Here is a 25215-nt window from a genome sequence, read left to right on the forward strand (position 1 = left end):
ACTAAAACAAAGATTAGTATCAGAAGTGAGGTATTCCTGGGACAGGTCTAATCATGAAGCTTGTTGGCACAATGTGAAATTTGAGACTTTAGGTTAAAAAGGAGGTTGAATGCTTCAACTTAAGAAGGGCTTAGTGGGACATATTAGTAGAAGTATGGTGGCATCCATGGTACTGGAGCAGTAGTTGAGAACTGTCAAAGAGAGTCAATGTCTTTGGGATTCTAATATATACTGAAGATAAATTTAGATAACAACCTGCATTGTAAACTGAACAACTGTATTCTTAGACCTTCCATTGGTAGACCACCATCATTGGACTAGCTGGACTACAGAATTCAGCATGAGCTCCAATTTACTATGATTGAGAAACTATCTCTTACCACTGAAAGATTGGTAAGAAAGTGATCAGTAGATACTTCCTTGTGATACAGAAAAAGATGGCTCAGTACTGAGGTATGAATCAGTGTAGGGAGGAGGCAGAAGAGTGGTTGCAAAGTAACCTTTTATCTAAATCTGCCTTCTTCTGTCATAAGAGCACACAATCTCGATCTTTCCCTAATCACCCTTCTGGATAAACAGAACTTTACAAAGTAGGCAAGAAATCAAAAATCTCCCTATGTATTATCTAATATAGTCAATAAATTCTAATTTCAAAGGAGACAGTGTTGGATTTTGCAAAATACACAAATAATTGTGTACAATCATGTTTCTCTCTATTGGGATGATGATCCCCTAGCTTCCTTCTCTCTCAGCACAACTGTAAATATATATATATATATATATATATATATATATATATATATATATATACACACACACACACATTTATCACAGTGAGATCAAACACAAAAGAACAATGTTTCCAATAGAGAGAAAAACCAAACATCCCAGTTTGAGGGAGAAATAACCTCCTCCTTCCACAAAATATTGTTTGGTTCAACTTACTCCATGTGTCAAAACTCAGAGAAAGGATCCAATTAGCATGTGTGAAAGTTATAAGTGGTAAAGGATTTGACTGGGAATCTTTCTTGCATAATAAATTGAAAATATAAGCAACTCAGAAAAGAGCAGCTAAGTGAAATGCTCCTGACTCAACGATGGTTCTTGCCAGGAATTGGAAGTGTGAGCCTCTTCTGACCTTCATAACTCCGTATGAGAAGTCGAGCAAAGGTGGAAGACTACAGATACAGCTAAATGCAGTTAGAAATCTCCAAGTGGCCCGCCAGGTATCAGTAAACATGGTGAGCTTTCTTTAAGATGTAAGGGCTGACTGTGCCTAGCTGAAAGTTGGCTATAAGCAAAGCCTCAGTCATATAGTTGTAAGAAAATGATCTTTCCAACAATGAGTTTGAGTTTGGAGGTATAGTTACAGTCTTACCAGCTCAATCCAGGGTGACCTTGTAAAATCCTGAGCCAAGAAACCAGATAAACATGCTCAGACTGATCCAAAGAAAGCTTGAGGTAAGAAATTCATATTTTCTGTTAACCCCTGTAGTAGAGTTAATTTTATATCTTTGTATTAATTTTATACAAAGATATAAAATTAACCAACGGTTCATTAACACAAAGGTCTATTTGTAAGGAGTCTCCTAGGGGAACCAAACAGAAAACATTTATGAAGAGACCCAAACTTTGGTTTTGATTCACAGACTGGAATTCAGAGCCTATCAAAGTTTATGGTCTCTACCCACAGCAGAGCATGAGTTGAAGACCTGAGACATGCATGCTCAAGAAAATGAGCTTACAATAAATGGATGAAAAACAATTAATTATGATCTATAAATATATAAGTTCTTAATAAAAACAACTATAATAGTATGTGCATAAACACACAAACATACACATAAAGGAAAGAGATAGACACAGAGACAGGGAGAAACAAATAGATATAACACACTGATATACTTTCAAAGTGATCAATAACTGTTCATCGGGACAGATATTAAACCTTAGCTATGAATAGTTTGAAAGCACAGCTCAATGATGCAAGACGAAGTGCTTGCCTGACATTGTGGTCCCGGCTTTTTCCCCAGCACCACGGAAAGAAACTAACAAGCAACCTTATGAAAACCATATTGCAAAAAATTCACACAAATCCATCCAAGAATATGGATGTGTCTAAAACAGTGGATCTTATGGATATTTTTAGACAGGGTTCCATAGAACACTGGTGACCTTGAAAATAGGGTGCAGAGTTCTCATTTTAAAATATGGAAAGAAAACCTGCCAGCTACACAATGCTTGCGAAAGATTAAAAGTGACCAAAAATAGTTTAAAATCCTAAGACACAGATCATTCAAGATTTGCAGGATAAGTGTAGGGAGGAGATAACTAAATATTGATTGAGAAGATGCTGCCAGAAAGTAGAAAATAAAACTCATAACGGATGAAAAACTTCAAAGAAAAAAAAATCAGGCTGCATTACCAACTGTTCACTGCCCTCCTCCCCAGACACAGAGCCCAATATATAATACAGGTAAATGCCATAGTCTAGTTGCTAGAAAACCCAAACACAACTTAAAGCGGCAGCTAGAGAAAAGGTGATCCTTGACCTTTCTTTAAAAATTATAATAGTTAAGATGAAAAGAAGAATTTTCAGAAATGGTAGAAATAAAGAAAATGACATCTTAAATTGTGGGGAAAGTATCTGTAGCATTGCCGATAAAAATGAACACTATATAAAAAAAACCCCAAGGTGCTGTTCAGCTTGCTCATTATGGTATTATTCTCTACTTATTTCAGTAGATTCTCAAAATAAAAGTTGTTTCTTTGGAGAAGAATCTTTGTGTGTTTTGACAGTTTATCACCAGCATTTAGAATACACACACACACACACACACACACACACACACACACCACCACCACCACCACCACCACACAGAGAGACAGACAGAGGCAGACAGAGACAGAGAGCCTCTTTTGTAATATTTTCACAGAGAATTTTAGTCCAAATACTTCTACTTTATAAATGTCTTTTGATGATTCCAAAAACCTATGTTGTGATTCTCAGATCCAGCTTATTTTAAAATAGTCTGAGAGAAATATCATATGCCACATGGAATACTGATGGTTTTGACTGATCAGATGAGGACCAAAGAGGACAGCTGTTGGCTATACCAACTTTATAATCCCAGTGGAGTGTCACGTGGTAACCATCAAAAAAATAACCATTAAAAACTGACCTAATGTAGCTGCTTGATCTAAGTACAAGGGGGAAACATTGCATTGTTATTCTTTTAGGTTTCTAAGATAGGATCTTCCTGGATACCTAACAGTGGTTTTGAACTTCAGATCGCCCTCATTCAGTCTCCCGACTGTAGGAACCTAAGTGTGAGCCATCAGTGCTGACTCTCTAAGTTGTCTGAACCAAGAAAAGCGTTGCAGATTTGCTGTGTGCTTTCATGTTCAGTGGTTTAACAAAGAGACAATTTTGTTTTCTTTTGTTCTTACTTTCTGTGCTGACTTATCCCCCGCCTGTCTTACAATTAACCAATTTCTAAGGTTATTTCTCCGTTTTTTTTATTGACTTTGCCTTATTATCATTCATAAGTTAAACTTGGGCTCTATGTGCAGCTCTAAACTCTGGAACGTAGCCCAAGTGGTGCTGTTTAAGGATGGAAATTAGAATACAGTCTCGTCTTCATGGGAGTCTGTAGGACTGGCACATTCCTTCTAAAGTGGCTCTCGGGGAGACTCGATGTCTGAGGTAGCACTCATCCACACTCCTCTCATCTTGAGAAGTTCCTCAAGTCTTTGGGCTTCACATCTCAGGCTAAATCCCTCTTCCCAAGAGGTGATGAGTGTAACAGAATTCTGTCAAGTCCGCATCTCCTCCCTACTGCGGCAGGCAGCTTCTTGGGAGGCTGTGCATTAATTATACATGCCTTCTGGGTTTGCTTTCAAGATTCATTCTATTTATACTGAAATTGAAAAAATAAAAGACTCAGAAATGTGTAACAACGACAGTGACAACAAAAGGGAAAGTGGGTGAGCAACTGAGATCTGTGTCCAAAGATCTGTTGTGCTTTTTTAAATTTTCCCCTTTCCATTTTATCTTTCATGGTACTAATTAAGAGACCCGAGAAGTCACCAATCAGGGTGTTCTAATAAAAATAATCCCTGCAAGGCTGTACATATGTGTAAATCTCAGAACTCGGAGGCAGAGGCAGGGGGATTGCTGTGGGCCATCTTCATCTCTTTAGAAATGGTTAATCATCCAAAATATTCCAATTTCTCTGAAAAACAAATAATGACTGTGAACTGACTTCATAGGGCCATGGGAATGAGTCCTATTCTACCAGATTTAAAAAAGGAAAGGAGAGAAACATCCAGAAGTAGACATGTGTAAGAAACCGTCCTTTCCCGATACACTCAATTACTGGGGCACTGATATTTAACTTGCTGAGACTATAGCAATTCACACTGAATTCATGGGCTTTGAGAAGGAGATTGTGCCTCCCTTGAGTTTTCCAGGTACGGTGTTTGCTCACGTGGATGGAAATCGTAATAGGAGGGAGACAGAAATTAAAAGGTATGGGCGGTGCATCAGGGCAGGGTCAGTGTGAGAAGAGAAGTGAATCATAGAGGCATAGAATGTCACTGAAAGTTCTGCCTTGAGAAGACATCTTAGACATCCCAATGAGTAGTATCTGGAGCACTGTTGACAGGAGATCTTGCACCTGTCACAGGTGCTGTAGGGAGAGTCATTGGTCTCACCTTTCCATCAGTTGCCATCCTGGAAAGCATCAGGGTAAATAGCCAGGGCCTAACCACATTCATGCTGACATTGCATCTTTAGCTGTTCCGATACCATTGTCATTTTCTCTTGCTGTGTAACAATATATGAAACATTTAGCTAATATCAAGATATACATGTTTTTCCTACTGGATTTGGGCCCATCTTGGATCTGAGGCAGCAGTGAACTGAACTTAACTCAATACCTTAAAGCAGTGTGTGTCACATTGGGGCTGGAGAGATGGCTCAGTGGGTAAAGGCAGTGCCTCCAAGCCTGATAATTTGACTTTTATCCCCAGGATCCACGTGATAAAATAAGTCAACAGACTCCTGCAAGTTGCCTTCTGATTCTCAAATGTGTCCTATGATGTAAATAATATTTAATAAATCCCTTGAGTGAGAGTCCTTCCTGCCTTAGACCATTATGTACTCATTTATGTTCTCAGATGAAAGATACACATACAGCCTTATATTTTTAATAGGCCTTAAGCAGCAAATAGCTAGACAGCTGACTACCCTCCATGCTGTTAGAATCCATTTTCCTACCAATAACAATGAGTTACTACTTACTAATAATGTCTGTGTTCCATCTGAGCTGCTCTTAACGCCAATTGTCCAGCCCACATGGCCTCCATTTTATGGCTCAGTGACTCTCTTTTCCCTTCTGCACATTCTTCCTCCTTCATTGCAGCTTCTCCTTGCTTCTCTCCTGATGTTCTGTCTCCCCTTGCCCCTTCCTAGTGGTCCCAAACCCTGGAAACCTGCCCCATGTCTCTTTTCCCCACCTATTGGCTGCTAGCATCTTTATCTATCATTCAGAATTATCTGGGGGGCAAGGTCCCTCAGGCTACGTGCAGACTCCAAATCTTGAAGGCCACCACTTAGTATTCCAATAAATAGTAAAAGACCAAACCTCAACAGTCCCAAAGAACATGTGCCCTTCTCCCCATCAAATAAATAAAATAATAGATTTTTAAAAGAAAAATAAATGCCAAGTGCCTTGCATTAAATGTTTCCTGTTTGATCACCTCTGGCATTTCAGTGTTTTTCATGCACCCCAGACATTAATAGAATACCCCCCTAAAAAAACCAAAAAACCAAAACAAAACAAAACAAAAACACCTTGCTGTGGTGGAAACAATACAACAGTCCCTGAAATCTGCTGGTCATACATCAACACAATTACAGTTGGTTTTTCTTTAGGAAGTATAGCTGTCAGGTCACCCTTAAATCCAGCGGGGGGCATAGTAAACAAACCTCCTGTACTTTGCTAAAGTATGTCAACAACGGTGCTCATTTTGCTAGCTGCTGTCAGTAGATGGAGAGAATTCTAAAGTTAATATAAGATACTAACAAAATGATCCCCTACTAGGCAAAAATAAGCTCTGAAGATTTTTCTGACATTAGGATAATTATTCTCAAAAGACTATTTTGCAGAAGATTAAAAGAAACATTTTAATTTAAATTGGCATGGCTTGGGGCATGGAAAATAACAGCTGGGTGTTCAGATGTAATGTCCCTAAATTGGACTTGTCCTTTCACTAAATTTTCCATGGATACAACTTCGTGTTTAGTGTGATTGGTTGAAAATATCCATGGGATATCATGTGTACACAATGTCAGAGGGGACTGAGATGAATACTGAATGTTTATGCTTTATATTATTTATTCATGTGGGTGGGGGTATGTATGTGCATCTCTCTCTCTCTCTCTCTCTCTCTCTCTCTCTGTGTGTGTGTGTGTGTATGTATGTGTGAAAGAGAGAGAGAGAGAGACAGATAGACAGAGAAAGAGAAAGTGGTGTGTGTGTGTGTGCACACGCGCGCACACACACATATGGGCAGGCACTTGCAGAAGCCAGAAGAAGATGTAGGATATTCTGCAGCTGAAGTTACAGGTTGTTTTTAAGCTGCCCGACCTGAATGAGCCAGATTCAGGTCCTCTAGAAGAGCATCATGCACTTTTAACCACTGAGCCATTTCTGTAGTCCCTCATCTCTGCTCTTAATGCTCATTTCCTGGTTAAGCTGCCAATTGGGAAATATTAATAGTGATGATGCTAGGAAGATTCTCTGGGGTTGATTTTATAAGGCTGTGGATTAAATATCTAAGATTTTATAACCCTTGCTATTATTGCTTTATTGAGTAAAGACCTACGATTTACATTTCCTAATGTATGCTAATGACTTAATGCTTAAAACACTGATGCTTTTTCTTAGAAAAAGTTTTGCTTCAGAGTCCTAATAAGAATTTTCAGATAAACGATATTCCTTTTAAATGAGGTATAGGAATGTCTAAGTTACCACTTAGGCATATAAACATGAACTACTTTTGTAACTTGAAACTTCTAATATCCATATTTAAAAGAGTGAAAGGGAAATGAGTGCATTTCTAGGAAAATTTTTGTTCAGTCCTCACAAATTAAAGCTATAGAATAAGGGGCTGGGATGCACAGAGTGCTCACCTCATGTGCACAAAACCCTAGTTTATGCCCCACTACTGCTGAGAGCAAACCACAAGCAAACCTAGAGAATAACTTTATTGCCCCTCGTTTTGTGCTTTGGAGTTAAGATGTGGAATTTTTACTTGCTTTATGATTCACTGGTTTATGAGCAGATAGTTTGACAACTACATCATGGAGGGGTGATGTATGTAGTCTGTATCTTACTTTATATAGTCGGAGGTCTCCATCATCTTGCAAAACAGTGGAAGGGAAGGACCACTGTGGAGGTAAGAAACATGGTAAAAATAGCCGCAGATGCATTTAACAGGAAGAGGTTGGGCTTTGGAGGATCATTGAGATAACTCAGGCATTAAAAACAGGCTTGACACCAAAACTCGTGACCTAAATTCAAATCCCAGGATACACAGGTGGAAAGAGAGAATTAACAACTACCCAAAATTGTGCTCTGACCTACACACCACTCCATGGCACATACATGTACACACATATACACACACACACACACAGAGAGACAGACAAACACACAGACAAACATACACAAACACTCAGAAAACTGTCCATTTGACACTGTCGATCTATGACCTACCTCAGGTTGAAGTGACCTCATATATCTTTCCATATAGACCCACACATTTAGTCAGAAATATATAGAGAACATCCACACATCCATGTCCAGCCCTGGAATATTATGTCAGCTTCAGTGTGTGGCTCGAAAGCCAAGTCCTTTTGACTTTCAGGGTTTGACTCTGAGGTGGAGGCTCACACTTCTAGACACTGTGTTCATTGCTGCCATGCAAGTGGTGGCATTCTTGGAGCTCTGCATGGTGCTGAAGCCTCATGCCAAGAAGGACCATCCAGGTGCTCAGTGTTGGAGGACAAATGGCATCTTCCACTCAGTACATTTGTCTGACCTTCTCCCGCCACACTTTTAATTTCTTTATCCTGAAACGTCCAAACCAGTCTTTAGTGTGTTTGTATAGGTTATGTTCCATGTGCATTATTTGAATGTAGAAGAGTCTGTGTTGATGTAGGGGCAGGAGTTGTTTGTATGATGTGTGTAGGAATGGTATTTGTGTCTGTTTATGTTATGTTACTCTTGGTATGGAGCTAGTGGGTTGTGTGTATGCATGTGCTTGTGATGGGTGTATGTGTGAGAGGGTATTTGCTTGTCTTGGTGATATATATATATATATATATATATATATATATATATATATATGTGTGTGTGTGTGTGTGTGTGTGTGTGTGTGTGTGTGTGTGTGTGTTGGCATGTTGGGTGGAGGGCTGTGTGTTTCTGCATTCACTAAGTGTTCTATATTCAATTCTGGGCTGTAGCAACCTCCTAAATTTATAGGGAACTTTCTCTATTTCTTAGGGCCACCTGGAGCAGTAGCAATCTGAGATCAAGTGAAGTTAATTTTAGAGTTGATTTTGCTGGGGTTCAAAGGATGAGTTCCCTTTAGCTTATCTTTAATCCAAGATAATCCCAGAGAGAGAGGCTAGAGCTGAGTCAATTCTTTATCTTCTGTGACACCCCCAACCCTCTGCTTCTGTCTTTTCAACCACGTGAAACCATCCACAGTTCAGTTGTATCTCTGGAAACAGTAGCATGCCCTGATAGCACGTGTCTCTAACTGTGAGTTGTATGTGTGACTTGCCATTTACATGGCTGCATTTTGGACTAGAGCACTGCACATTGTGGTGTTCTCATAGTCATGAGACATCAGGCAGCTCTCTCTCTCTCTCTCTCTCTCTCTCTCTCTCTCTCTCTCTCTCTCTCTGTGTGTGTGTGTGTGTGTGTGTGTGTGTGTGTGTGTGTACTTGTTAATGCTCATGTGATATTGTGTCAGGCTTCTTTGGTTCTTATTTTTCCTTGTTTTTGAAAGTGAAGCTTTAAATCTAGAGCAGAGAATTCCACAGCAGCAATATCTAGACAGCGCAGATGGATAGAGCCTAGAGCCCACCCAACCTCTGGAGTTCTCAGACATAGGAGCCCGTCATGGTTACTCAAGTCCTTGGCTGTTCTCACACTGAGTCCAGCAGCTCCTGCCAATCAGGACAGAATATTGAAGTGCAAATGGCACTACAAGTTTCTCCTTATCCTGCCAGATCTCCCAAGCTGACTCCCAGCAATCTGAGGATGTTCGCTCACTCTGCCTCAGAGTTCAGTACCAATAGTGACTGCTCTCAAAAGCTTCTGAACTCCAGCTAAGAATGTCAAGGAGAGGAGAATGGGCATCACCCTGGTACCTTCAATGAGAACCAGTGTAGCACATGTCATACAAGAGGATGATGTGCCAGTAATTTCCACAGGAAACATGCTTCAAACTGGCAAGTTTGTTTCAGGCAGATTAATTAATATAAATATCTATGAAATTATGGTCTACATAGCTATATTTCACCCTAGAGCAATGTATAAATGACCCAAGGAAAAGCATTAATAAAAATGTACCAAATGGTACATACTGAGGAGCCTCATTTCAAATCTATGATGATCTTAATCATATGCTCTTCATCCCCACTATCCCCACTAGTCTTTTTGTTTGTTTGTTTGTTTGTTTGTTCTTTGTTTTTCGAGACAAGGTTTCTCTGTATAGCCCTGGCTTTCCTGGAACTCACTCTGTAGACCAGGCTGGCCTCGAACTCAGAAATCTGCCTGCCTCTGCCTCCCAAGTGCTGGGATTAAAGGAGTGCACACCACGCCCAGCTTCATCCCGCTAGTCTTATGCTTAAATGGAAATTTGATGAGTTCACATGATCTTGTCAAATTCATTCAATCCTTAGGACGACACCTTAAAGGACAAAATGTGCTTGGGTGTTCACTCCAATATTCTTCTGTTTCACTCCACAGCTTAATGTTATGATTGCATGCAATGAAATAATGAGAGAAAAGGTCACAATCAACAGTCGCAGCATCCATGTGTGCTAATTTTAGATAACATTAGCCATTTGAACCTGTGACAATTTGCATATGCTCGGCATAGGGGGTTGCACTATTAGTAGGCATTTCTCTGTTGGAGTAGGTGTAGCCCTGTTGGAGTATGTGGGTCACTGTGGGTGTGGGCTTTAAGACCCTCATCCTAGCTACCTTGAAGTCATTATTCTGCAAGCAGCTTTCAGATAAAGATGGAGAACTCTCAGCTCCTTCGGCACCATGCCTGCCTGGATGGTGCCATGTTTCTGCCTTGCTGATAATGGAATGAACCTCTGAACCTGTTAAGGCAGCCACAATTAAATGTTGCTTTTTATAAGAGTTGCCTTGGTCATGGTGTCTGCTCCAAGCAGTAAAACACTAATACAGAACCCAAAGATATGGCCTGTGTACGGTCTGGTTTTGTGTGTCAATTTGACACAAACTGAAGTTATCACAGAGAAAGGAGGATCTTTTGAGGAAATGCCTCCATGAGATCCAGCTGTAAGGCATTTTCTCAATTAGTGATCAAGGGTAGGAGGACTCATTGTGGGTAGTGCCATCTCAGGGCTGGTAATCTTGGGCTCTATAAGAAAGCAAGTTGAGCAAGGCAGGGGAAGCAAACCAGTAACATCCCTCCATGGGCTCTGCATCAGCTCCCACTTCCTGACCTGCTTGAGTTCCAGTCCTGACTTCCTTTGGTGATGAACAGCAATGTGGAAGTGTAAGCTGAATAAGCCCTTTCCTCCCCAACTTGCTTCTTGGTCATGATGTTTTCTGCAGGAATGCAAACTCTGCTTAAGACAAATTGCTGTCAGCATAGTTGGGTATTTCTGTGACAACAAGACCATGCTTTGGGGAAGACAGTAGAAGGAATTTGGAACTTTGGGCTAGAAGAGCCATTGGGTGTTAAGAGCTCTGTGGGATGTTCTGTAGGAGCTTGGAAGATAATGTTGAGAACAATGCAAATGAAGGAAGCCTGGCTTGTGAAATTTCAGAGGCAAGATTAAAGACTCTTATCAGGGCTATTTTTTGTTGTTGTTGTTGTTGTTTTTATTGTGAAGATTATGTGGTTTTGATTAGCTGGGACTGAAGAATAAACTGTGATTAACAAGATATCAGAACTACTAAAATGAAAACTTTGTGATACTGGGACAATTGATGCTGGTTAGCTAGAGCTAAGAAATTAGCAGTGATTAAGAAGAGGCCAGCATCACTGAGGTGAAATCTTCTGGGATGTGTTTTCTGAGAACACAAAGAAGCTGTATTTCAGAGATAGCCAGGTTTGTACCTCATGCTGCAGCTGGACTTAGTAATATGTAAGAATCACCCAACTGGTACTGATTTTGAAGTCATGAAGGGATCATGAAGAGCAGCTGAGACTTGGCATTGAGAGAGGCCATGAAAGGCCATTGGTGAAGGTGCAGCCTAATTTCCAGTTGACAGTCCAGGACTGAAGGGGTCATGCAAATGATTTGAGGCTTGACACCATGAAGAGAGTCCAGGAGCAGCTATTAGTGAGGCTTAGTTGTGGAAAAGACCCCAGTGTGTTGGAGATGACAGTACCTTGGGATGATTACCAAGAAAAGCAGCGTCAGAGGTGTGGATCAATCTGAGCTAAGAGTGCTACAGAGGGCAGAGCCTGAGAAGCTCAGAAGTTCTTGAATGGATCTCAGACACTGGATGGTTAGAGTTTGATTTTGCTTTTGATTGTGATTGTGCCTTGATATTTTTCCCTCTTGAAGGAAGAAAGTATTTTCATGGAGCCCACAGTTAAGAGATTTGTAACTCTTAAACAACTTTGAATATTAAAAGAGATTAGATATTTTAAAGAGATTGAAATTTTAATATGTAACAATTTGTACAGATTGTGGGACTTCTAAAGTTATTTAGATTTGGGGGATGAATAAGAAAGTATGAGTTGAGGTTTAATAGTGGTGTGTTTGTGTGTCAAATTGACAAGGGGTCCATTATACTGGCTGGTTCTGTGTGTCAACTTGACACAAACTGGAGTTATCACAGAGAAAGAAGCCTCCCTTGAGGAAACACCTCCATGAGATCCAGCTGTAAGACATTTTCTCAATTAGTGATCAAGGGTGGGAGGGCCCATTGTGGTGCCATCCCTGGGCTGGTAGTCTTGGGTTCTATAAGAAAGCAAGCTGAGAAAGCCAGGGCAAATAAGCCAGTAAGAAATATCCCTCCATGGCCTCTGGATCAGGTCCTGCTTCTTGACTTGCTTGAGTTCCAGTCCTGACTTTCTTTGGTGACAAAAATCAGTGTGGAAATATAAGCTGAATCAACCCTTTCCTCCCCAACTTGCTTCTTGGTCATGATGTTTTGTGCAGGAATGCAAACCCTGACTAAGACAGCATGTAAAAAGAGAAGACAGCTGGGTGTGATTTTAAAGGGGAATAGTCTTCAGCCAAGAACATACTCACGCAGCAAATTCTCAGTGCAAAATAGATTTATTACCCCAGAGGAACAAGCAGGGTCAGGGGCGTGGGGTGGGGTACTGCCTCTGCAATAGACAAAGACAGCAATAGATGACTTTACAGATGTGGGTTTTTAAGTTGCTAGTGAGAAACCTGTGCTAGGGAGAGTTGGTGAGCTCTGATTGGACAGGCTACCCAAATGTAAACAAATAACAGATTTTGATTGCTGGACCTTGGAGTTTTAGTCAGACCTAAGGAAGTGGTCAAATAAGAGAATAGACCTTGGGGGCTAGCTTTAAGAATATAATCTACAGTTTTAGCAATGTGGAGGGAAGGGCAGGTGGAAGGCAAGACCATACCTGCTGAGCTTGGGTCTGGCAGAGACCCCCCTCTTGGTATTGCACTAGGGCACATATATACCCTTAGCAATGAGAGGCAAAGGCAGACAAATCTTTGTGAGTGTGAGATATGTATAAAGTGCCTCTATATGTATATGTGCCAGAACAGCCAAGGATTACCTGGTGAGACTTTGTGCCAAAGAAAAACCATATATAAGATAGAAAAGGTTCCACTTTTGTAAGAGTGAGACCAGAAAGCTTTTTAAAGTAGATACCACAATGGGATCTACTGTAAAACACATTTCTAAACTCAGCCTATGACTGGATATGGTGTAACCATATTGTATAATGCACTCATTATCTAAATGAGAGTATTGGACTAGTGGGAATATAAAATATTAGAAAAATTTAAAGATTATATAATTGGTATATTGAACACTTGGGACATGTATGATATTGATAGAAATTAACTCTATTATTTTTCTGTGTTGGTAGAAATCCAGGCTATAGCCCTGTCAATATTCCTGGTTCTCTCACTCTCCCTCCCCCTCCTCGTACTCCTCCTCCTCCCCCTTTCTTTCTCTGCCCCCTTTCTCTCTGTGTGTATCTGTGCTAAAGTTTAAACACAGGTACCCAGTCATGCTTTTATGGGAAGCAGTCACTCCTCATCTTTCTTATCAACCTCTAGTCACAGATACATTTTGACATTTTATTTTATTTAGTATTAGAATATGTATGTGTGTGAATGTATGAGCACACAATTATAAACACACAGCCCATGGAGTGCATGTGCACTTAGAAGACAACATTTGGGAGTCTGTTCTTTCTACCTACCACTTGGATCCCAGAAATTAAACTTAGGTCTTAGAGATAATTGCTTAGCAATCTGCCTTAAGCCCCAGTCATGGATAATTCACATTATCAATATCATAATGGGGCATGGGAATTGCATATTGAGGATTCTGGAACAGAAGCAAGACCTGGAGAGCAGACCTTTTTGTCAAACTGGAGTCAGCATACATTTCTTTTCGGCCAGCACTGGACTATGCAGGTGATTCTAAAAGACAAGAAAATAGACCAGTGAGCAGGTCAACCACTTCTTGACTCATTGTGGCAAGTGACAGAATTGAAACCATTGAGTCACAAGTCTTTAGGAGGGTTGGATGGTCAGTTGTGGTTAGGAGGTCATTTGTGAACCTGGGTACTAAGCGGTTGGCTGCAAATGCAGTCTCTACCTCTGCTGAGAAAGAGGACACTGGTGTTTGTGCTCTGGGCTCCTGGCTGACTGGGGCCATAATAAGAGTATATCAGAATTGATCCCTTCCTTTTTTTTTTCTCATATTGATTTTATGCAGGAGTTTCCTAAAACACAAACTAACATAGGATGGGTGTCCATTGCTTCATAGCTGAGACAGTGAGACAACAGTGGTTAAATCTCCAGGCTTCCATGTACAGTAAAACTCAACCAACTTCCAAATATTTGTGAACTCTCTTGGTTCAGGAAATGTTGCCTGTGAATTGGAAGAGACGTTGTTGTAAACAGCTGTAATGAGACACATTTATTGGTGAAAGGTCCTTCCCTAGTGCTTCCTGCTGAGCTGCCACTGTTTGTAGAGAATCCCAACTGTCATAAAATAAGATGTCTCTTCTCCAACTAGAAGCCATCATTTTGAACTCCTCAAAGGAATACCCAAGGGCTAGTGAGGTTTTCAGATGGGAAAAAAGACATTACCTAGACAAGATATTTATGTATGGCTACTAATTGAAGGAATTAGTCAAAGCTAAGTGAGCCAGGCCTTTATCATGTTTCCAGGAAAGTGTTTTGTCCATTAAATCATCATAACTACTAAAAGAGTCTGCGGAGCTTTGTTTCTTCAGGCAATGTACAGGATGCTGATGTTGGTGCCGTGGAAACAGCCTGGGGAAACTGCATCATCATCACCATCCTTCTGCAAAGATGCTGCCTCCAGAATTCATATTATGCAATGAGATCTGTCTAAAACAGCTTCAGAAAAGGTACAAAATGACAAAAGTTGTTCTGAGATCAGGACAAGGCCAGATTATCTACCAAAAGCTCTGCATGAAGAAATGCCTCATTTCCCTAAGGATGTAAGTGCTATTTGAACCTTGCTTCTAACACTTTTCCCTTTCCAGTGAGGACTCTGCTCTGAAATAGTCCTCTATATGTATTAAGATTAACCCACACTGCACTCTCTGAGACGTCCCCACAAGGGTACAGCAGCTTAAGTACATTGATGGTGTTCAGTTTTAGCAGAGAATGGGGACTATGCTCATCTGTGAAAAAAACACCTATCAACTTGGGGATAAAAGTTAGGAACTTAGGGATAAAACCCTGTATTAGTTAGGGTTTTAACTGCGGTGAGAAGCTATTGTGAGTTTTTATTGGAGGAAATGTTTATTTGTTTTATATTTCCATGTTGCTGTTCATCATTGAAGGAAGTCAAGACAGGAACTCAAACAGCAGGAACCTGGAGACGGGAGCTGATGTAGAAGGCATGGGGGGGTGCTGCTTACTGACTTGCTCCCTATGGCTTGATCTGCTTTCTTTCAGAACCCAGGCCCACCAGCCTAAGGGTGGCACCACCTACAATGGACTGGGCGCTCCTGTCAATCACTAATTATGAAAATGCTGTAAGGCTTACCTTCAGCCTGATCTTATGGAGGCATTTACTTGTTCCATATGTCATCCATCATAACCAGGGTCATTAGAAATCCATTCTTGCAGATGACTTTAGCTCCTGTCAAGTTGACATAAAACTACACAGAGCACATCCTGATTCTTTGATTCAGGAAGCCAATGCATTTGCAAAGAAGGTTGGTTCATGTTTCAATTTGAAGTGATAAAGACACAAATGTTTTATGTTCCATATATATATATATATATATATATATATATATATATATATTTGAAAAACTGTTCAATATTTGATGATGGAACTGGATAAAGTTCAGAACATGGAGACTCAAGTAACCAACAAAATGTCACAGTGATATTACTGCTGAGAAAGTTTAAATTTCATCCAAATATGTGTTAGGTACTAAAGTGCTGAATTGGTTAGGAAGATTCAAATGAACAACCCTGTTATGGAATGGGTGACATCTTCATTCATAAACATCTACTTTAGAAAAGAGGTTCGACGCCTTCAGATTCCCATTAAGAGTCTCACACATCCGTCTCAACTGTTTGAGAAAACTTCGTTTGGTTATGTACACATCCCCTGAGAGTTTGTCTGTGAGTCATATCCCCACTTCTATCAAATTGATGCCAATTTGAAGGGTAGGAGGATATTTCAATCTTGCATGAAAGCCATATTTTACTCCTTTGAGAAAATAATAGGTAGCAAAAATCCATATAGATATTATGACTCTGTCTGGGTGTGTGTTTTCATCAATTCAATATGTTCTATAAGTTCAGTCATTAACAGACCTAAGGTCAGATCAATTGAATGTGGTAATTTAAATTAAATGTAAATATAACATGCTGAAGTGTTACTGGCAGAATATACCTAGGTACTTTAAAATATGGTTGCTCATTAAGGAGACTGTGCTAAGAACAAGAGATGCTGTGGCAAGGGAATAAAATCCTTCCACCGATTATTCCCAGAGTTTCAAAAATCTTTGTATTAGCTATCTGAGAAATGCTTCTTCCACTAAACATCCTGCATATAAATATTAAAAAATAGTTTTCTGGGTATTTCTTTAAAATGGATAGAATTAGCATTCATTTGCTCCTCATTTACACCTCATTCACTCCATTCAGGTATGAATAATTCTATTTGTCAGGAAACAAATGATGTAGCTGTCATCTATTAGTAAAAACCTAGTGAATATTTCAGTCTAACACTGTTTATGGTTCTTCATTGGTTACTATCATCTTTTCAGAAAATATGCCCCTGTAACATAGCTGTTCCAAACACTGCCTGCTTCAGATCATTAAGGGGACATGGACAATTCTTTCCATGGATTTGGGTCATTTGGGGAAAGCAAACTACATGGTTTTCATTATTCAGTTCCTTTCTCTCTTATGTAAACTGCAATTTCTACTGCACAGGGCCTATAAGACAACATGCCTGGGTGTCCACAAACTGTAGATAACCAAAGAGAATGCTTTTGGAACTCATTTAATAATGGGGCCACTGTAGACTTAGACTTTCCCAAAACTACTTTAATAAGCATTCTCAAATGCATTGACTCCCCCACCCTTTCTAGCCCACTGTCCAAAAGTAGGAGAGAAAGATGATAAATAGGACAAGGGGATATGAACCTGTTAGACATGTTTAGTAGTAGTTCTTTGGAGCAGTTCCAATCTCCTTTGTCGGAATAACAGCAGTCCAATTCAAAAGTGTCAACAAGCACAAATTAGCAACAGCAGCACTATCCAGAAGAAACCACCAGGCCTCCACAGAATCACGATGAGTCAGTGTGAGCAACCAGGACCAGCCAGAATGCCAGGAGCTCTCAGTCATACCTTGCTCAACAAGATGAAGAACAGCAAAGATGTGAGACCAAGGAAAAGCTATACAGCTATCTATGCAAGTGCGTCATCACTGTCTGTTGAGTTCTATTAATACTCTCTCCCAACAACACTTATCCTTCCATGGTCTTGCCAGAACAGAACCTCATGTGAGTCTGAATGACAAAACCAGAAACGTTCACTTCAGGCCATCTAGTGCAGGTTCTCAGGTGTCGGGTTTTAAATGTGCAAATATAGTACAGAATCCCCTAGGGTAAGAGGACTGCAACTGGAAAGGAAAAGTCACATTAACCTCTACAGGACCCTTGTGCAATCTGTATGAGTAACAAGTAGTCATAATGATAAGTATAATGAGCAGAACTGATAACAACTCAGATGTGTGGATATCAATGAAGATGTGTGAAGAAGAAAATCCTTATATACTGCGTGGAGGAGTGTAAATGGGAGCCGCTACTCTAGAATAATCTATCTGGAGATTTCCCAAACAATAAGAAATAGACCAAGCATGTGACCCAGCTACACCACTGTTGAACACATAACCAAGGAACTTTATATCCTAGTACAGAAAAGCCAAGAAAGGGATCAACCTAGATTCCCATCAGCAGATGTTTAGATAATAAAACTGTGGCATATATATATATATATATATATATATATATATATATATATTGCGATTTCCCATAGGTCCTGCCTCAGAAAATCATTATATAAGTCTGCCATGAGTCTGATTCACATGACACCTTAAGTTTTATATATACATATACATATATAGATATATAAATTATTTAGATAGATAGATAGATAAATAGATAGATAGATAGATAGATAGATAGATAGATAGATAGATAGATAGATAGATAGATAGAGATGGCATAGGGATAGGTCTAGATGTACAAACATGAAGAAGAGTGGAATTTGCAAGACCGTAGATACGACTGGAAAATCATATTGAATGAGGTCACCCAGGCTCTAAAGAAACAAAAACTGCATACTTGTTTGTCTTCAGATCTTTTTGTTGTGAGTGTTTAACAAGAGGCACATGTGGAAGCCAAAAAAAAAAAAAAAAAAAAAAAAAACTACAACCAGACCTTAGTAGGCACATTTAGGAAATGGAACTAGTTGAATGTAGGTGAAATTAAAGCAGGGAGGGGAATTCATGGATCTGAAGAATTCCACCAAGTAGTGGAATGATAGGAAGGAGAAAACGAGTAGTCAATGGAAGGTTTATCTAAAACGAAGCTATTTTGCAAGGCTATTGTCTTACGATCCAGTTGTGGAGGAGACAATAAATGGGGCTTATGGGGTGCGTTATGTTCTGTGAAAGAACACAGAAAGGAAGAACACTGGAAGTTGATGGTTTATGTAGGGAGACAGGTGATAGAGCAAGGACAGTTACAGTGAATTATCAAAACTGAAGGATGCTGAGAAAGCCTTATTATAGCCCAGCTGTTTGGGAGGTAGTTAAAATATATTTTAAAGGGATATGAACAGATTTACTGCATGTTGGTGGACTATGCTGCTCCCAGAGGACATGGATTATTATGTGAAAATCCAACAAAAGTACTACCTCCCTAGGAATTGTTAGTCAGAGAGGACTCTAAGGGCCCATCCCCCAACCCCAAATCCAGGCTATTGCCATTGCTCTTGCTTTCCTACTTTAACTAGACGACAAGAGACTATTGCTGAAGGGAATAGACAGTGGTAACAGGACACAGAGAACTCAGTATTGAAATGACCTGGAATCTCTTCTGCTGATTGGCTTTCCTAGTGCTGAAAGGTGCTATGCAGGCTGTTAGTGGAGAAAAGACAAGGATGGTCTCTCTAGTACTGGGGATTTCAGGCTTCAACACTGACCCTCCAGGCAATGTGCTCACTGCTACCATAGTAACATAATTGTGATGGAGGAAACTAGTCTCTCTCTTGATTGGATTTGATGTCTTCCCCACAGGAGAAAATTTCATATCTGACACTTCATCAAAACCCATGTCTAGGAAAGTCATAGGCTCTAGGGAAGAACCTGTTGCTTTGTTTTTGTTTGTCCTTTTTTTCCATTAATTAATTAATTTATTCACTTTATATCCCAATCCCAGCCTCCCTCCCAGTCCCCCCCCTCACAGCCCCTCCCATCTACTCCTTTCCTTCAGCTCTGAGAAGGAGGAGGTTCCCCCAGGGTACCAACCTACCCTGGCACCTTAAGTCACTACAAGACTAGGCACATCTTCTCCCATTGAGGTCATACAAGGCTGCCCAGATAGAGGAACAAGATTCCTCTGTCAGGTAACAGTGTCAGGGACAGCCCCCACTCCAGTTGTTGGAGGATTAGCATAAAGACCAAGCTGCACATCTGCTACATATGTGGGAGGAGCCTAAGTCCAGCCTTTATATGCATTTTTGGTTGGTGGTTCAGTCTCTTTCACAAGACTTCTCTAGCTCATTTTAATGTTTGGCTGTGGGTCTCCTAGTCATGTCAGACGGTCTTCTAAATATCCATGTTTCCATTCATAGATTTCTGCCATTCTCAACCTTGTCAGAGAAGCATCTTATTGTAGAGGGTAGTAGCTCCCAAGAGTGAGATCCTGAGTGCTCAGCTATTGATGAGAAATATACATTACTCCCTGGCATCCTCCACATAGAGACACACACAAGGTTCAGGGGACATCTCAGAAGAGATAGAGGGAAGAAGTAACAGCTGGCTGATGGCAAGGGATATTATAAAATGCTGTCATCTGTTTACAACATGACTCCTGCACTGATGAACTCACATCAGCTGTGACTAGCTACACACTACGTACGCAAGACCAAACCAGTGAGAATTTCAGTCATGAAGGGTGGAGGGACTCCTGAGTATCCACCACTAAGTTAGGAGCTATTTGCAGTTGATAGCTGCCAAGGCAGACAGTCATTTTCTTCAATAGTGTGGCCATTGGAAGGTCATTTTTGCCTCACTGGAGGACCTCATGTCCATGTGAATAAGGGCAACGTTAAATGGACCCAGTGGAATCAAATAAACAGAAGAAACAAGGGGAGAGGCAAGTGTGCTGGGCATAAATGGGGAGAAAACTTGGATGAGCATGTAAGATATGAATATGACATTGTACACACACACACACACACACACAGAGGCTTACATTAAGACAAAATGTAGCTACACAGAAGCTACACAGTTTTCTAGGAAGTGGTGCCTGGCTATGTTGGTTGTGCTGCTCCATTTTGCTGAACGGGAAATTCAAGTTTGAGTCCAGACTTGAATTTCTTGGGCTGTGGTGGTGACAGTATGTGCTGTTAAAATCAACTCCCTCTTCTTGGGCTTTCCTGTGTAGCTTCTCTTCTTGACGGACAATACATTTCCACTCTGGCTCATCGAAATATGTTGCTTTATCACTGTCTTAGATTCTGGTCAGAGTGGTGACACACGCTTGGTAAAAGCAAGAATCATTTTGAGTCACAGGATGTTTATGAAAAGAAATTTCTCTGGAGAAGGAATATGCAAAGTAGCCTTGAATAAGTCTGCTTTCCGCTTCGTTATTTTCTAATAGATTCCACATCCAACAAATTCACAAAATCCTGACATGCCATAGGAAAGCTCTGTAGGACAAATTTAAGATTAAAAATAGTAACCTCACACATGCAGAATCCACTGCCCAATTAGAGCCACTGTCTCCACATTTATCTTTATCTTCAAGATTGCACTCATGAATATACAATACTTGAGAGACTAGGAGATATGCTTTTGAACTTTTGAAGTGTTGGCTAATGCCAAGCAGCATTGCCTACTAAAATTGTGTTTCCATCCCAGGAGGATCCTGGGATGAAGAGAACCAAAATCTCTAGGGACTATGGGGATTGATTTAAATACAGATTGCTTATATTGATCTAGTCATTGCCTCCTATTGTACTTTAATGTAAGTAGGATATGATAAAATTCAGAGACTGACAGATCTTGTAAATAGGTGCTTGAGTTATTACATTCCTATTTCTCCAAGTCAAGTATGTATTGGTGAAAACATTAGCCAGAGACAGAAACAATGAAAGTGGCTGTGCTTGATAGTTTTGTGTCAGCCTGATACAAGCTAGAGTCATTTTAAAGGGTGTAACTTCAATTAAGAAAATGCCTCCATAAAATCAGGCTATAAGCAAGACTCTAGGGAATTTTCTTAGTGATTGATGGGGGAGTCCTGAGTCCACCATGGGTGGTGCCATTCCTAGGCTGGTGGTTCTGGGCTTCATAAAAATGTAGGATGAGCATGCCAGTAAGCAGCATCCCTCTATGGCCTTTCCTTCAACTTATGCCTCCAAGCTCCTGCCCTGTTTGAAATCCTGCCCAGTTTGAGTTCCTGCTCTGACTTCTTTCATCGATGAACAGTGATGTACAGACCAAATAAACTCTCTGCTACCCAAGTTGCTTGTGTTCATGGTGTTTCATCATATCAATCATAACTATAAGTAAGAAAAACTAGTAGCTGGTTCATGGGATATTGCTGTGAAAGACCTGACCATGTTGTTTTAGGAGGGTTGTGAAAGGTCTTTGGAAGTTTGGGCTAAAAAGCCATTGAGCTTTCAAGATTTGGTGAGCTGTTCTGTGGGAGCTTGAAAGATAAGAATCTTGAAAGCAATATGGATGGTGGAGGCATGGCTTTTGGAGTTCTTGAGGGAAATTTGAGTCTCTTAAAGACTTTCAGGGCTGTTTGCTATTGTGAGTTGAGAATCTGTGGTTCTGATTAGCTGGAGTTGAAGAATCTGCTGTAGTTAACAAGAAACTAGAACCACTGAAGAAAAACCATTGCTTTACTGGGACAATTGATGCTGGTCAGCTCTAAGAAGTTAGAGGTAATTAAGAAGAGATGGTAACATTGAGGTAAAATCTTACAGGAAGTGTTTTCACAGAGTCAGCACATAGAAGCTGTGATCCAGGGGTGGCCAAGGTTATGCCTCACACTGGCAGCTGAACTTGGTAGGGTGTAAGTAAGAGTCACCCAAATGGTACCAGTTTTGAAGACATGAAGGAGTCATGGAGGGCAATTCAGGCTTGGCACTGTGTTGCAGGGCTGAATCCTTTGAAAAGAGCCCAGAAGAGCCTATTGGTGAAACTGTAGTCCAGTTGCACAAGAGACCGCAGCATTCTGAAGATGCCAATATCATTCGACAACCACTAAGAACAGCAGCAACAGTAGGGTAGAGTCAGACAGAGCTATGTGTGCTGTAGAGAGTGAAGTCAGAGAAGTGACCCAAGTCCACTGGAAGAGCTCATATCATGGGTCAATCAGGGTTAGGGAACAGATTGACTAACACTGTTGGAATTTTGTTTTGCTTTGATTGGAGTGTGACTGTGCCCTGATTCTTCCATCTTAAATTAAGGAAATATTTAACTTACTTTTTAAATTATTTTATAAGAACCCACAGTAAAAAGGCTGAATTTTTAAAGAGATTATAGGTTTTAAATGAAATTTTTGACTTTTAAAGAGAATGAATTTTAAAGTATTTAAGATTGTAAGGACTGAGGGAGTTTTTAAGTATGCAAAACATTTTATACTGGATGTTCATGATAATGTGTCATCACAGGGATGATCAGGAAAGGAAAGGTGACTTAAAAGTTATATATTTTTGCATCATGGTGTCAAGGGTCAGTTGTGCTGGACAGTTTATATCAATTTAATGTAAGCTAAAGGCATCTGATAGAAGTGAACCCCAAGAAAGAAAATGCATCTGTAAGATGGGGCTGTAGGCAAGCTAGTAGGACATTTTCTTAATTAGTGATTGATGGGGAAGGGACTAGCCCATTGTAGTAGGTAGTGCCATTCCTCTCTGCTGGTGGTCCTGGGTTGCAGAGATAACATCTTGTTTATTGTATGGATGCATTACCTGTCAATTAAAAAGCCTATGGTCTATGGCTTAGGCAGGAAATAGAGGTGGGGCATAAGGAAAGTAGAAATTCTGGGATAGAACCAGGCAGAAGATTCGCTGGGAAGATGTGACAAGATGGACACATGATAGCTGAGCTCAGGTAATCAACCACTTGGCAGATTGTAGGCTAGAATAAATGGGATATTTTAAGTTATATCTAGTCAGAGAAGAGCCTAGATATATGAACAAGGTATTTATAAATATAGTTTGAGTCTGAGTCCTAATTTTGGGAGCATGGGACTTGACTTCAAAACTGTGTTATATAAGAGAGCAGCAAGCCATGGGAAGCAAGGCAGTAATAGCATGCCTCCATGGCCTCTGCATCAGCCCCTGCCCTGTTTGAGTTTCTGCCCTGACTTCAGTTAATGATGAACAGTGATTCAGAAGCATAAGCCAAATAAGGCCTTTCCTTCCCATGTTACTCTTGATTATGGTGCTTTATCAGAGCAAGGATAAACCTAAGACAGGGAATCTATAGTTAATGTATAATAAAATATATTTCCTTCCTACCTCCTGCATCTGCTGGTAGACACAAAAAATAAATTATAGATGTGTCTCCTAAATAGGACTTCTCAAAACTTTCTACTCTCTACTGTATATCACTGAGCAATGTAAATGGTCACTGACATTCTTGCCCAAGTTCCAATTGTTTACCAACCATAGATTATCTCTGAGAGCAAACATTCACCTGAGAACATCAAAATCGTTCAATTTAATTTTATTTTTAAATGATACAACTGGGAAATAGAAGTTGTCACAAAGAAAAGTTTACTTATCCCAAAACCTGCTGGTTATGAGTCACACCAAGACAAAAGGAGGGAGTGTTTTAGAAAACATACATTATATTTTATGGAGCATGTATTATACATTTATTTATTCATTTAGAAAAAAATATGAAATAGGAAGATCTAAAATCTGGCAGCAGGTGCTGTGGGTGTGGGGTTTATACTGGGGTGAATGTAAAGGGTAAATGAACAGGGCTCCTGGCAAGAAGGCAGCTTGAGCAAATCATGCACAGGACAGTTACAACGCCTGAGCATATGAGTTCTTTTAATTTGAAATAAAATAAAATTAAATGATTTCGATGTCTTCTGCCATCTCTTTTACATGAGCTGGCTTAATTTCACTTCTTTCCAGTTTTGAATGAAGGTGTCTTGTTTATGCTCCCGTGTTTATTATTTTCAAACAAAAAAAAAGGGTACTGGAATAATAATCAGAGTACACTTTGGCACATGTAGATTTTTATATATCTAATTGTGAGGGAAAAGCAATCTGTTCGGTGTGAGAATGCATCTGGTGTCTTGATGCAAAACAATAATGAGGAAAGACAATTGGGTATGGGATTTAGCTTATTCTCGTGCAATTTTAATAGCTTTTACTTGCCAGGCTCTTCCCTTTGTTTTAGGGGATACGGGTTTTTAAAATATTCCCTGATGCTTTCTTTTCATTAGACTGATCTCAGATCTGAACTGCATTGATGATTCTGTTCATCGTCCCTTGACCCAAGATTAGTTAACAAAGTTATGAATAAGATTCCCTGACTTTTGTAGCCTATTTCTCAGTAGAAACCCATACAGTGGGAATGATGTTGTCTGCACAAAGTCACAATGGACAGTGGTACCAAGGTGTGAACTGTTTTATGCAGGAGACTTCCAGACCAGTAAGGAACCCAACTATGGCATGACAGTTTATTCGGGTGTATGTAGATGTGTCCCGCCATCAACAAATATCAAAATGACAGAGTGTCATCAAATAAAGAGACTGCAAAGAGTGACAGCATCAAAGAGGTCAAAACCACATTAAGGCTCAGCTCTCAAAAAGGACAGATAAACGAAGCCAGAAAAATCAATCATGACTTAAGCTGAATACTTTTGAGTTCCGATGGCCTCCATAGCAGAATAAGCCAGCTTGAAGAACCAGAAATTTGAAGATAAGGCAGA

General features: G+C 40.1%; 1 pseudogene; it reads left to right on the forward strand.

Moving 5' to 3' along the window:
• The first annotated feature begins 1097 nt into the window (after positions 1–1097).
• Positions 1098–25215, forward strand: part of LOC110326070 — a 43436-nt pseudogene continuing 19318 nt past the window's right edge.

The sequence above is a fragment of the Mus pahari genome, chromosome 9 (assembly GCF_900095145.1).
Source record: "Mus pahari chromosome 9, PAHARI_EIJ_v1.1, whole genome shotgun sequence".
NCBI classification, from domain to species: Eukaryota; Metazoa; Chordata; class Mammalia; order Rodentia; family Muridae; genus Mus; species Mus pahari.